The sequence below is a fragment of the Microtus oregoni genome, unplaced genomic scaffold (assembly GCF_018167655.1).
Source record: "Microtus oregoni isolate MIOR12 unplaced genomic scaffold, Mior012 000021F_ref0000039, whole genome shotgun sequence".
NCBI classification, from domain to species: Eukaryota; Metazoa; Chordata; class Mammalia; order Rodentia; family Cricetidae; genus Microtus; species Microtus oregoni.
This window is the reverse complement of record NW_024543080.1, coordinates 9,851,652-9,866,403: the sequence shown is the minus strand read 5'-3', so window position 1 is coordinate 9,866,403 and position 14,752 is coordinate 9,851,652. Positions and strand designations below refer to the sequence as shown.

Here is a 14,752-nt window from a genome sequence, read left to right as displayed (position 1 = left end):
AGCAAGGTCATATTCTGCAATGAGATAATGTCCTGTGTTCAACATAAAAATCATTGGGTAAGTAATTCTTCAATGAGAGTTTCTGATTTCTTTTTTCAAAGTTGATAGAAGCAATTCTAATCAGTCTATAAGTAAATGATATCTACAGAGCAAATACAAAAGCTTCAGAAAAACTTGGCCCACCTGCAGTGAAATCAGCAAATCAATAATAAAAGTAGCCTTGAAACTTCATTCTTACCAATGAGGATATACAAAGAGCCAAAATGTTTGAATCAATTTGACCCTTTCTCTTTTGTAGCTTTAATCAGGAAAGAGATCTTAGAAAAATGATATTATTTTAATATTTGTTTTGATCCTTAGAATTTTGCAAATGTTCTTTTCATACTATATTCTAAAACATTGAAAGAAACTGTAAAACAGGCATATATCAACACAGAAAATGTTCGCAAGACCATATTTTCTTCTTATTTGTGACTAGTGAATTTTTCCTTTTTCTTTCTATTTCATTGGATTTTTCTCATTTAAGGATCTTAGAATTTTCTTTATGAATGTTATTATTCTTAGTGGTATGAAATATTTTCCATACTAATTGAATTTAAAAACTATTAACAGAGTGAGGCTTACAGAGCTCTTATGCAGTTTCCTTGTCTTTGTCATACTGCAATAGTGTAATACAAAAGAGTTAATATTACATATTACTTTTAATGAAAATTTGCAATTTTAAATTTTATAGATAATAATAAATGAATAATGCCATAATCAACTATTACAGAAGCTCCATAGTATTTTCAGCTTCCAAAAATTCCTTTTCCTCACCCACAAAATTTTGTTTCCCCTCTCGCAATCGCTGAGCAAAAGGTGGAGCTTTGAGTTCTCTGTAGATTTACTTGTTTCACAGTGTTCTTTAGTTGGAGTCAAATTGTGTGCAACTTTCTAATATTGGCTTCTTTGACGAATTCAAACTGTTCCTTGTTTTCTGGTGACTGGATGGTTTCTTTTTATTACTAAACAATATTCTATGGGCATAGCCTATATTGTCCAGTTTTGGAAAGAAACCAGCTATAAACATCCATGCTCATGATCAAGATTTTATGGAGACAATTTTTCTTAGATTTGTGTTAACCCATCTGTGTACTGAATTTGGGCCATTTTATTGCCCATATTCTTTTATAAGAAACTGACAAACTATTTTGCAAATGGATTTGCACCATCATAAATTATAATCAATTATGAACAAAAGTTTCATTTGGTCTACATTCTGATCTGCATTTTATATTTTCTGACTACTAGATATTAGCTCATGCTGACTGATTAGGTTATATTTTGTGATTTTATTTTCTATCAGAGAAATGCAAGAGGATTCAAATTTTCTGATTTCTCTGTCTTGGTTTCCTCTGTTGTTTCCAGGGTTCCCTAGAAATTCCTTGATAAATCACATCTTATCCTTACCATTTTGTCAGCTGTAAGTGGCAGGAAACCCTGCTTGTGAACTGCAGGTATGAAGAGAAGTCCTGTGATCAATTTTGTTTTTTCATGATTTTGTAGTGGTCTGTGAATTTCACTTGAGATTCACAGGACCACCTCAGCACTAGAAGGTTGGAGGGTCTGATATTAGAATTTTCATACTCTCCAATGTCAGATAAAATACTCAGAAAATACTTTCTTTTTTTTTTATTGCGAAAAGAAGAAAAAAAAACATAAACAAAAAACAAGTTTCCACCTACTCCCAGCCTCCCATTTCCCTTCCCCTCCTCCCACCCTTCTCCCCCTCCCCCCACTCCTCTCCCCCTCCCTCTCCAGTCCACAGAGCAGTCCGGGTTCCCTGCCCTGTGTTAAGTCCTAGGTCCTCCCCCCTCCGTCCATATCTAGGAAGGTGAACATCCAAACTGGCTAGGCGCCCACAAAGCCAGCACATTAAGTAGGATCAAAACCCCCTGCCATTGTCCTTGGTGTCTCATCAGCCCTCATTGTTCGCCATGTTCAGAGAGTCCAGTTTTATCCCATGCTTTTTCGGTCACAGTCCAGCTGGCCTTGGTGAGTTCCCCGTAGATCAGCTCCACTGTCTCAGTGGGTGGATGCACGCCTCGTGGTCCCGAATTCTTTGCTCATGTTCTCCCTCCTTCTGCTCCTCCTTGGGACCTTGGGAGCTCAGTCCAGTGCTCCTGTGTGGGTCTCTGTCTCTATCTCTATCCATCACCAGATCTCAAAGCCATCCCGCTTAACTCAGGAACACGGCAAGGCTGTCCACTCTCGCCATACCTCTTCAATATAGTGCTTGAAGTTCTAGCAATAGCAATAAGACAACATAATGGGATCAAGGGGATTCGAATTGGAAAGGAAGAAGTGAAACTTTCGTTATTTGCAGATGATATGATAGTGTACATAAGCGACCCCCAAAACTCCACCAAAGAACTTATACAGCTGATAAACAGCTTTAGTAATGTGGCAGGATACAAGATCAACTCCAAAAAATCAGTCGTCCTCTTATACACAAAGGATAGGGAAGCAGAGAGGGAAATCAGAGAAGCTTCACCATTCACAATAGACACAAACAGCATAAAATATCTTGGGGTAAATCTAACCAAGGAAGTGAAAGATCTATTTGACAAGAACTTTAAGGCATTGAAGAAAGAAGTTGAAGAGGATACCAAAAAATGGATGGACCTCCCTTGCTCTTGGATTGGGAGGATCAACATAGTAAAAATGGCAATTCTACCAAAGGCAATTTATAGATTCAATGCAATCCCCATCAAGATCCCATCAAAATTCTTCACAGATCTGGAGAAGACAATAATCAACTTTATATGGAAAAACAAAAAACCCAGGATAGCCAAAACAAGCCTATACAATAAAGGATCTTCTGGAGGCATTACCATCCCTGACTTCAAACTCTATTACAGAGCTACAGTAATGAAAACAGTGTGGTACTGGCATAAAAACAGAGAAGTCGACCAATGGAATCGTATAGAAGACCCGGATTTTATCCCACAAACCTATGAACACCTCATTTTCGATAAAGGAGCTAAAAGCATACAATGGAAGAAAGAAAGCATCTTCAACAAATGGTGCTGGCACAACTGGATGTCAACTTGTAGAAGAATGAAAATAGACCCATATCTCTCACCGTGCACAAAACTCAAGTCCAAATGGATTAAAGACCTCAATATCAGTCCGAACACACTGAACCTGATAGAAGAGAAAGTGGGAAATACCCTACAACAGATGGGCACAGGAGATCGCTTCCTATGTATAACCCCAGAAGCACAGACATTAAGGGCAACATTGAATAAATGGGACCTACTTAAACTGAGAAGCTTCTGTAAAGCAAAGGACACTGTCACTAAGACACAAAGGCAACCTACTGACTGGGAGAAGATCTTCACCAACCCCGCAACAGACAAAGGTCTGATCTCCAAAATATATAGAGAACTCAAGAAACTAGACTTTAAAATGCTAATTAACCCAATTAACAAATGGGGCACTGAACTGAACAGAGAATTCTCAACAGAAGAAGTTCAAATGGCCAAAAGACACTTAAGGTCATGCTCAACTTCCTTAGCAATCAGGGAAATGCAAATCAAAACAACTTTGAGATATCATCTTACACCTGTCAGAATGGCTAAACTCAAAAACACCAAGGATAACCTTTGTTGGAGAGGCTGTGGAAGAACGGGTACCCTCATCCATTGCTGGTGGGAATGCAATCTTGTGCAACCACTGTGGAAGTCAGTGTTTCGGTTTCTCAGGAAATTCGGGATCAACTTACCCCTGGACCCAGCAATACCACTCTTGGGAATATACCCAAGAGATGCTCTATCAAATGACAAAAGCATTTGTTCAACTATGTTCATAGCAGTATTATTTGTAATAGCCAGAACCTGGAAACAACCTAGATGCCCTTCAATGGAAGAATGGATGAAGAAAGTATGGAATATATACACGCTAGAGTACTACGCTGCGGTAAAAAACAATGACTTCTCGAATTTTGCATGCAAATGGATGGAAATAGAAAACACTATCCTGAGTGAGGTTTCCCAGACCCAAAAAGATGAATATGGGATGTACTCACTCATAATTGGTTTCTAGCCATAAATAAGGACCACGGAGTCTACAATAGGTGAACCTAAAGAAGCTAAATAAGAAGGTGAACCCAAGGAAAAACATATAGTTGTCCTCTTGGCTAAGGGAAGTAGACCAAATTTCCGGGGAGAAAATGGGATCTTGGGGGTGGGGTGGGATGGGGGTAAGGGGAGATGGGGAGAGAAAAGGTAGAAGGGAAGGAGGGGGGACCTGGGAAACAGGAGAATTGGGATAAAGGAAAGGTGGATAGGGGAGCACGGAACCACAATTCTTAGTTAAGGGAGCCACTTTAGGGTGGGCAAGCGACTTGACCCTAGAGGGGCTCCCTAGTGCCCAAGATGAGGTTCCCAGTTAGTTCCTTGGGCAGCTGAGGATAGGGAACCTGAAATGACCCTATCCTAGAGCAATACTGATGAATATCTTGCATATCATCATAGAAAATACTTTCTTTTACTTGGCAGTTTTTTGTTTCAAAATTTCATTCTTCGTCTTAAAGAAATGCTTATTTTTTTCTAAGTCTTCAATATAATTAAATGGTGAGGCTTTCAGACATGGGCTAGCAAAAAATTGAGCAGACAGTAGACAACAGAGCTTTATATTTGAACTTTAGCAATGTCAGTCCTTTAGCTAAAGGACTTTATTTAGATTTTTGGGTACAAAGAGAAACTCTTGGTTATCACATATGATCTTTGACTTTAATCAACTAGCTTTTTCTTTTATAACATTTTCCAGTGATGTTAGAAGTAATTAACCCAATCTCACTATAGCCTTAATTTCAAATTTAAAAAAAAATGCTCAAAAGTACTACAAAATATTATTTCACTCCTTGCTTCTTGCCAAAAAGTTATTAAGAATTTCCTGTGCCAAAAAATACAAAGGAAGGAGAGAGGAGGATAAAATAACAGTAAGGATTTTGAAAAAGTCATAAGGAACCATATTGTTAGCTATCTCTCTTTTAAAAACAATACATTTAAGTCTTTGTATAAATATGCATATATAGTTTAAATGAAATTGTCACATCTGGGCTAATGATACTTTCTCTAAGAGCCAAAGACCATCTAATAAAAATGTTGTACTGTGGATTGAGAATTTCCAGCCAGCCTAGGGAAAAGACAACTATTGAGTTGTTGGTCGGGGTTGTCTAAAAGACTCCCAAACAATACAAACTGTTACTGTCGCCTTGATTGTCCCTGAGAGGTGAAAGGTAAATCCATGTTCATGAACTTATCCTACACTTCAGACACAGAACCCACAGGCTCCTGAGAGTAAACTGACTTGGAAACCCTCTCTCTGAGGGCTATCTTTTGTGATATTAGAAGTTGCAATGAAAGATTACAAAGGAAAAAGTCAACTAACGGTCCTACAGCCATGACACCTGTGAATCACACTACCTCCAAAATTTTGTAATAGCCTTAAGAATACAACAGAGACATGCCTGGTACTGGACGCTACCCAGGGCTAGCAAAGCTATGGATCTTGGAGAAGAACTAAAAATGACAACTCTACTAAGCAAGTTCAATGACTAGCTGCTCTCTAAATAGTTGTTCTACTCACAGAGAAGTGTAGTCTGCATGCTCTTCAAGGCAATTTTGCAACTGATGAATATCATTACAGAAAGCCAAAACCAATCAAAATATAGAGTTGTGGGCCCAAGTCCCAGAGGCTACATCTACAAAACAATTCCCATACGCTGATCTGGACCAGCATCATCAATGACAAGTGTCTGATCAGAAGGACCAGGGATTCAGAAAATAAAAACATATGAAAATTGGGGACAGAGGGGTCTTGCACAAGCTATGTCTTATGACATGCAAATTTTTAAGAAGCAGGCATTTTGCATATAGATTGCAGAAGAAAAATGGGACAGAGACCACAGAAATCCATTATATAATTTGCATTTCCCTGGTCACCAAGGAGGATAAGCTTGACCTTAAGTGACTTTTGGCCATTTGAATTTCTTCTGTTGAGAATTCTCTGTTCAGTTCAGTGCCCCATTTTTTAATAGGGTTGATTAGCATTTTAAAGTCTAGTTTCTTGAGTTCTTCATATATTTTGGAGATCAGACCTTTGTCTGTTGCAGGGTTGGTGAAGATCTTCTGCCAGTCAGTGGGTTGCCTTTTTGTCTTGGTGACAGTGTCCGTTGCTTTACAGAAGTTTCTCAGTTTCAAGAGGTCCCATTTATTCAATGTTGTCCTTAATGTCTGTGCTGCTGGGGATATGCGTAGGAAGTGGTCTCCTGTGCCCATATGTTGTAGAGTACTTCCCACTTTCTCTTCCTTATGCCTGTCAGAATGGCTAAAATAAAAAACACCAATGATAGCCTTTGCTGGATAGGTTGTGGAGGAAGGGGCACACTTATCCATTGCTGGTGGGAATGCAAACTTGTACAACCACTTTGGAAATCAGTGTGGCGATTTCTCAGGAAATTCGGGATCAACCTACCCCTGGACCCAGCAATACCACTCTTGGGAATATACCCAAGAGATGCCCTATCATATGACAAAAGCATTTGTTCAACTATGTTCATAGCAGCACTATTTGTAATAGCCAGAACCTGGAAACAACCTAGATGCCCTTCAATGGAAGAATGGATGAAGAAAGTGTGGAATATATACAAATTAGAGTACTACTCAGCGGTAAAAAACAATGACTTGGCGAATTTTGCATGCAAATGGATGGAAATAGAAAACACTATCCTGAGTGAGGTATCCCAGACTCAAAAAGATGAACATGGGGTGTACTCACTCATAATTGGTTTCTAGCCATAAATAAAGGACATTGAGCATATAATTTGTGATCCTAGAGAAGCTAAATAAGAAGGTGAACCAAAGAAAACATATAGTCATTGTAGTAATGGGGGCGGCGGGGCTGCGTTCCCAGCACCCCGGCTGCCTGCTCGGCTAGCTTATGCCCGAAATAACAACACACAAACTGTATTCATTTATAAACTGCTTGGCCCATTCTCTTCTAGGCTAATTCTCACATATTAATTTAGCCCATTTCTAATCATCTATGTATGGCACCCCAAGGTGCACTTACCAGGAAGATTCTAGCCTATGTCCGTCCTGGGTTGGAGCTTCATCCTGGGAGCAGGGCATGGCGTCTCTCTCAGGCGTCTGCTCCAGAGAGGAGAGATGTCGAGACTCTGAGCTCACTTCCTCTTCCTCCCAGCGTTCTGTTCTGTTTACTCCTCCCACCTATCCTCTAACCAATAAAATGGGCCAGGGCAGTTCCTTTATTAGCCAATGACCTTCCTCCATCAAGTCATCCTCCTGGATATGGGAAGTAGACAAGATTGCCGGGCAAAACCTGGGAACTTGGGGGGGAGGTGGCATGGGGCTAAGGGGAAATGGGATGAGAAACGTGAGAAGGGGAGAATGGGGGAGCTTGGGGGAATGGGATGGTTGGGATAAAGGAAGGGTGGACACTGGAGCAGAGAAATATATATCCTAATTAAGGGTGCCACCTTAGGGTTGGCAAGAGACTTGACTCTAGAGGGGCTCGCAGGTGTCCAGGGAGATGTCCCCAGCTAGTACCTTGAGCAACTGAGGAGAGGGAACCTGAAATGACCCTATCCTATAGCCATACTGATAAATATGTTGCATATCCCCTTAGAACCTTCATCTGGTGATGGATCGAGACAGAGACAGAGACCCAAATTGGAGTACCGGACTGAGCTCTTAAGATCCAAATGAGGAGCAGAAGGAGGGAAAACATGAGCAAGGAACTCAGGACCACGAGGGGTGCACCCACCCACTGTGACAGTGGAACTGATCTATTGGGAGCTCACCAAGGCCAGCGGGACTGGGACTGAATAAGCATGGGATGAAACCGGACTTTCTGAAGGTGACGGACAATGATGGCTGATTAGAAGCCAAGGACAATGGCACTAGGTTTCGATCCTAATACATGAACTGGCTTCCTGGGAGCCTAACCTGTTTGGATGCTCACCTTCCTGGTCCTGGATAGAAGTGGGAGGACCGTGAACTTCCCGCAGGGCAAGGAATCTGGACTGCTCTTCATTCTCGAGAGGGAGGGGGAATGGAGTGGGGGGGGAGGGGGAGAGGGATAGGGGAGTAGGAGGAGGGGACAATGTGTGCGAGGAGGGGGAGGAAAATGGGAAACGGGGAGGAGGCAGAAAATAAATAAATAAATAAAATTAAAAAAATAAATAAATAAATCACAGCCTGCTTTGGCAGGGGTCATAAGATCAAAAAAAAAAAAAAGAAAGAAAGAAATCCATCATATAATGAGTCTGAGTCAACAGGAAGCTAACTAAGAAATGTACTCAAAGGAAACATGAAATGTCTCAAGAATGTCATAGACTGATTACACAGTGGCCTTGGGACTACTAACCATAGATCTTTGGGGTGGGGGGATCCTAGAACTCAAGATCCCAAACTGAAGCTCCCCCAAGGCCCTGGCAAAGGCCATTCAGTACTGGCCGTGACATACAAGCACGTCCTGGTTATCAACACAAAACAAGGTTCTTCTCCATACCTCCATTTGTCAGGGCCTCCGGGAAAGTCTTGGCTTCCACCAATCCTGACTCTCTTGAGATCACCAGCCAAATATCAGCCAATTCTGAGAACAGCAAGACAAAACTGTACTATCTTAATCCTATTAAGCATTTCTGCCTTTAAGAACTGAGACTCAGGTACAATTTTCACTTCTAATTATTCCTGAAATCTTAGATCCTACAATGCCTAGGGGCTGGGGCTTAGGGACAAATTCTGAAAACCTGAAACCCTGTAATTAGATAATATAAATTCTGTCCTCTATAACTATACATGTCTGCACTGATTTATACTTTAGAGAAACCCCATTTTCTATTATTTTAATCATCATTTAGAAAGCGATTTCCTTATTAGTTTTTCTTAAAACTTTTATTGAAAATAGATTCTTTTTTTAATTAATTAATTAATTTATTTAAGATTTCTGTCTCTTCCCCGCCACCGCCTCCCATTTCCTTCCCCCTCCCCAATCAAGTCCCCGTCCCTCGTCAGCCCAAAGAGCAATCAGGGTTCCCTGCCCTGTGGGAAGTTCAAGGACCACCCACCTCCATCCAGGTCTAGTAAGGTGAGCATTCAAACTGCCTAGGCGCCCACAAAGCCAGTACGTGCAGTAGGATCAAAAACCCATTGCCATTATTCTTGAGTTCTCAGTAGTCCTCCTTGTCCGCTATGTTCAGCTGTAGTAATAAGAGCGGCGGGGGCTGCGTTCCCAGCACCCCGGCCGCCTGCCCGGCTAGCTCAGTCGGTAGAGCATGGGACTCTTAATCCCAGGGTCGTGGGTTCGAGCCCCACGTTGGGCGCCACTCTGTTGTAATAAGAGCAGCGGGGCTGCATCCCCAGCACCCCGGCCGCCTGGTTAGCTTATGCCTCAAAATAACAACACACAAACTGTATTCTTTTAAACACTGCTTGGCGCATTAACTCTAGCCCTTACAGGCTAATTCTCACATCCTGATCAACCCATCTCTAATAATCTGAGTAGCATCAGTCTTACTGGGAAGAGCTCTCACGTCCGCCCAAGAGAGGGGAGCATGGCGTCTTTGCCCCAGAGAGCAGAGCTGTTGAGTCTGAGCTCACTTCCTCTTCCTCCCAGCATTCTGTTCTGTTTACTCCTCCCACCCATGTTTTAACCAATCAGGGCCAAGCAGTTTCTTTATTGCTTAACCAATGAAATCAACAGATTGATATATGACACTCCCACATCATTCAGCGAGTCCGGTCCCATACAGTCTATGCTGTCCAGTTTCTTCTCTCTCCACTCTTTTAAGCACACCTACCTTCCCTCTCCCTCAAATCTCTTCTGTCTCCATCTCCTCTCCAGAAAAGAGCAGGCCTCCAAGAGACTACAGTCAAACAAGGCAAAATAAGATGCAAGAAGACAAGCCAATACTCTTGTATCAAGGTTGGACAAGGCAGCCCAATAGGAAGAAGAGTCCCAAAAACAGACAAAAGAGTTAGAGATAAACTCTATTCCATTGTTAAGAGTCCCACAAAAAAACACCCACCTGCCTCCATCTGCTACCAGAGGAAGTCTTTTGATGAGGAATGGACAAGGCACTGCTCTGTGAGAATAGCAGGATATCATTAGGAGTCATTTAATTGAGTAATTTTTTTCAGTTTTGTTTGGTTCTATCTTAGGTCTCTGGGCCATCATGCTTCCAGTTCATGGCTATCTAGGCAGCGTGAGGCATGGGTTCCTGCTTGTGGAGTTGCCTCAAGTTAAACTAAGCGTTGGTGGTCCAGTCCCACAAGTTGTGTGCCACCAGTGTCCCTGTACATCTTACAAGAGGTAAGATGTCCACTCTAGGACAGATAGTATGTAGATGTTTCTGTGGCTGGTTTGTTGTTAAAGTTTCCCCTTTGGTAGTCTGCAGAGTACCTTCTCACACTAAAGTTCAACCTCTCCACATTCAATGGGTTGAATAGATGTCCTCGCCCCTACCCCACTACTATCAGATTTCAGAGGGCAACTTTCTATCCTAGCATCAACCTGGGTTACTTAGAGATTTCTATGGGACCCCTCCCCCTGAAACAACTCAATTGAACACGACTCAGTCCCTCAATTGGAAGCCTTTCCTGAATACAAAAGATGGCCAGTTCAGATCCCATATTCCAGTTACTAGGAATCCTTCACCAGGGTCACCCTCATAGAGCATAGAGTCCAGGAATTTCCCACTGCACTAGGTTTCCACACTCCTCCAACTCGACCTCCTCAGTTTCAGCTGTCTTCCCCACAATTTCTCCCTCATCCACTCCCCCGACACTTGATTCTTCCTACTCTCCTCCGCAACCACCTCAGTCTCCTCCCAATATTTATTCCATTTCCTCTTCACAGAAAGCTCCATTCCTGCCCCAAATCTCCCTGGGTCTATGGATTGTAGTTTGATTATCATTTACTGAACAGTTAGTATCCACTTAGAAGTGAATACACACCATATTTTCTTTCAGGGTCTGGTTTCTCATTTGAGAATTTTTTCTAGTTTTATCCATTTGTCTGCAAATTTCATGATACCGTGTTTTTTAATAGCTGACTAATACTCAGTTGTGTAAGCATACCACATTTTCTTTATCAATCAGTTGAGGGACATCTAGGTTGTGTCCACTTTCTGGCTATTATGCATAAAGACACAATAAACATAGATGAGCAAGTGTCCTTAAGTATCCTTTGGGTATATGCTCAAGAGTGCATGGTCTTGAGGTAGATCCATTCACAATTTTCTGAGGAGCCACCAAAATATATAAAGAACTCAAGGAATTGTATATCAAAAACAAATAATCCAATTAAAATATGTGGTGCAAATCTAAACAGAATTCTCAACAGAAGAATCTCAAATGGCTAAGAAATACTAAAAGAAATATTTGACATATTTAGCCTTCGGGGAAATGCAAATAAAAAGTACTTTGAGATCCCATTTTACCCCTGTCAGAATGGCGAAGATCAATAACACAAGAAAGAACCTGTGCTGGTGAGGATATGGAGCAATGGAAACATTCCACCCTTGTGGTGGGAGTGTAAACTTATACTGCAAACATGTAAATCCATTCTTAATTTCAATCAATCCATTTGTAAATTTATTTAACTTTAAAGATAATGAAAACAGAGGCAAGGATAAACAGAAAACAAAAATTATGCACTTTTAGGATTTTGTTTTGCCTGAAGTAAGTTGAAATGGAATTCCAAAAGATACATTAAAGTTCTAACCTAATAAAATTAGTGTCATTACATCCATAATTAGTAGAATTCTTTAAGAGCTGATGCTTCTCAGCTTTCTGTCTGGGGATGCAAACTATCACTACCGGTCCCAGGAGCTGTTCTGATTCAGTGTTGCCAGAACCAGAAGCAGATCACCCCTATTTCTGCAAATGTGTTTTGAGTGAGTTTGCTGTTCTTGAAAAATGTGAGCCTATGTCAATCACCTTTTAGTTTTGTAAAGACAGGAATACTTGGTTCTATATTTGACCAACCATTGAAATAGGGTGTTATTATATTATAAAGATGTTTTACTGTAAAAGCTTGGAGAAAACAATCTTAACATATGTATTTTTGCTGAAAGTTAATGTTGGAGGATGAGAAAAGCCTGTTTCTTAGCATGAAAAAATATGCTTGTTTTTGATGTATAAAGATGACTGGAGCTATTCAGGACTGACCACTTGTATTAAGCTCATCTGGTGCTTGAACATTTCATTTCTTCACAGTGACCCACTTCCTCATCTCAGGGCTTGAACTCAGTCTTTGGCAGGATTTCAGCAGAAAATATCCCTAGGTATGTTCCTATATTTACTCCTTTTACATAAGAAGCTTGAGCATCTATGTGCTTTGGTGGTTCTGAAACCAGTTGTCTATGGACACCAAAGGATGAATGCGTCTTTAAGTTTTAACTTGGTTTTTCATCTAACACTGTTTTTAAACACTAGAAAAAGGAAGCTAAATCAAATCAATGATACTGAATTATCCAACAGAGAATAAATTTGATTAAAAATTTGTAATGGACTTTTTTCACCAGATTCAAATAAGAGAAGGTACTACAGTGCTTGGTTTGCTAATATTTAAAGACAAATGCTACAACCACTGGGAATTATTGAACAGTTCTGACCCTAACAAACTCACTCCAAAGTCCTTGAAAATGGCTCCTAAATTTTATGTTTCTGCATAAAGCAAAAGGCTAATTAAAGCAAACTCCCTTCTGTAGGATGCTCAGTCTTCTTCCATGTACATCACAGAAACTTACTAGTTTGTAATAAACAAAAAATGTTATTTCTAGAAAAGGCAGGTATAATTTTGTGTGTATTACAATTAAGTAATTTTCAGATTTTGCTTTCTGATTATTGGACGGCGTTGTCTTAGGTATTGTTAGAGCTGTATCTGCATTTCAAAGAAGGCAATAATTTTTTCCAGTTTCAAGGTAGACATCTCTCCCCTACGTTATTCAAGATCAAATCAAGGCTCAATATCTTTCAGTGAAGCTGAAGACCAGGAGTTGCGTAATACTGGGCACTTTTATAGACCTTGTCAAAGAACTGAAGTCTTTCCAAGAGGTTTTAATTGATAAAAACAAGGTCAGGTGTGGAGCCTGCTTGCAAAACCATTCTCATCTCTCCTTCCTCTATGCATCAGAGACTAACAGCACTCAGAAGGAAGAATGGGAAGATTTTGTAGACAAATAATTATCAACTACTATTATTTTCTTCTTAGTTTCTCCAGGAAAAGGTAAATAGGAAATGCATTTCACATACTAATGCCATGTTAGGGGATGTGAACTTTGTTCTAGAATTCTTTTTTTTTCTTTTTTTATGGCGAAAAAGTGTATATTTAGAATTAGCCGGCTGGGCTCAGTTTAGATGATTCCAATCTTGTTGGCAACATCCAGAGCATCATAATCAGGAGCCAACCGAACATACGCCTTCGTCGGGCCTTATGAGGGTGTTGACTTTGGCCACATCGATGTCATAGAGTTTCTTCACAGCCTGTTTGATCTGGTGCTTGTTGGCCTTGACGTCCACAATGAACACAAGTGTGTTGTTGTCTTCTATTTTCTTCATGGCTGACTCGGTGGTCAGGGGGAATTTGATGATGGCATAGTGGTCAAGCTTGTTCCTCCGGGGCGCGCTCTTCTGGGGGTATTTAGGCTGCCTTCGCAGCCGCAGGGTCTTGGGATGCCGAAAGGTGGGCGATGTGCCGATCTTCTTCTTTTTGTGGCTGTGGACGCCTTTCAGCACTGCCTTCTTGGCTTTCAAGGCCTTCGCTTTAGCTTCGGCTTTGGGAGGGGCAGGAGCTTCCTTCTTCACTTTCGGTGCCATCTTGACGAAAAGCTGTTCTAGAATTCTTAATGATAGTTAAGTACAAGGACTACTTGGTAAAAGGGCAAATGTTCTTTTGATGGTCCTTGTAGTGAGTGACTGCCAGATCACTCAGAAGTTGGATAGCCTCTTAGAGGCCTAGAATCTCTTATTTGTGTTTTATGGGCAAGACATTGGGTGCTAATGGTCCTTCCTTTTTCCAAAAGGCAGCATGGCCAGGTGAGCTTATAAATGCATACCTTGAATCAGTATAGATATTAAAAACATTTTATTTAACCAGAATTAGTTCCTAGTAAGAACTATTAGTGTGGCCTTCAGAGAGGAGGTAGATAGGGGTAGTAGGGAAGTTTCAAGTATTCATGTTGACCACTGCATATCCTGCCTTCTTTTCTCCAATTACGACTAAATTACTAACGTAGCTCTTCTGGTAGTCCGAGGGCTAAGAAGTTATCTCAGCTGAAATAGGTGGAGAGATGGCTTCGATATACACATGCCTAAACAGAATAAATTTTCATGGGCACAAGTGAGGAAGATTCAGGATTCCACAGGTTTTATCTTTTTATTGCTTGATTTTTTTATCCTATTTGACTTAACCATGGGTGCCCCTTTCACTCTAGTATGGCCTTATCTGATGTCATGTGAGAGCTTCTAACTGTTTGCCCAAAGACACCTTAGAACTTCCCTCAACTAGAATTTTCATAGCTGTCACAGCTCTTACAGAGAGGTCACCCCAAGGTTATAGCATCAAATTTCTTGTAACCAATAGTTTCTGAGCTCAGTTCTGTCCCTATGTGTTTAGTCTGTACCCAAAGCAAAGGTTTTCTCTGGTTTTCAAATGTTTGGCATGCCCAGACTTTTTC

At 40.8% G+C, this 14,752-nt stretch overlaps 1 non-coding gene and 1 pseudogene across 1 annotated transcript; one reads left to right on the top strand and one right to left on the bottom strand.

Moving 5' to 3' along the window:
• Positions 1 to 9,321: 9,321 nt before the first annotated feature.
• Trnak-cuu lies at positions 9,322 to 9,394 on the top strand. The gene has a single exon. It is a non-coding gene; the product is annotated as a tRNA-Lys (tRNA).
• A 4,035-nt stretch (positions 9,395 to 13,429) lies between these two features.
• On the bottom strand, positions 13,430 to 13,892 carry LOC121460672 (annotated as a pseudogene).
• Positions 13,893 to 14,752: the final 860 nt, after the last annotated feature.